The 340-nt window shown below is 57.4% G+C and overlaps 1 protein-coding gene across 1 annotated transcript in view; it reads left to right on the forward strand.

Annotated features, from left to right (window-relative positions):
- The window catches only part of KLC3 (kinesin light chain 3), an 18,483-nt gene that overhangs the window by 14,556 nt on the left and 3,587 nt on the right, over positions 1-340 (forward strand). The window lies entirely within an intron of this gene.

The raw sequence follows: 340 nt of genomic DNA on the forward strand, positions 1-340 counted from the left end.
CCGTGGCTCAGTGGAAGAGCCTCTGCTTGGCAGGCGGAAGGTCCCAGGTTCAATCCCCGGCATCTCCAGTTAAAAAGGACCAGGCAGGAGGTGATGGGAAAAACCTCCGCCTGAGACTCTGGAGAGCTGTGAAGAGGGGCTGTGGCACTCTGCTTGGCATGCAGAAGGTCCCAGGTTCAATCCCCAGCATCTCCAGTTAAAAGGACCAGGCAGGAGGTGATGGGAAAAACCTCCGCCTGAGACTCTGGAGAGCTGTGAAGAGGGGCTGTGGCTCAGTGGAAGAGCCTCTGCTTGGCATGCAGAAGGTCCCTGGTTCAATTCCCGGCGCCTCCAGTTAAAA

The sequence above is a fragment of the Gekko japonicus genome, unplaced genomic scaffold (assembly GCF_001447785.1).
Source record: "Gekko japonicus isolate JY-2015 unplaced genomic scaffold, Gekko_japonicus_V1.1 scaffold3087, whole genome shotgun sequence".
In the NCBI taxonomy this organism is placed as follows: domain Eukaryota; kingdom Metazoa; phylum Chordata; class Lepidosauria; order Squamata; family Gekkonidae; genus Gekko; species Gekko japonicus.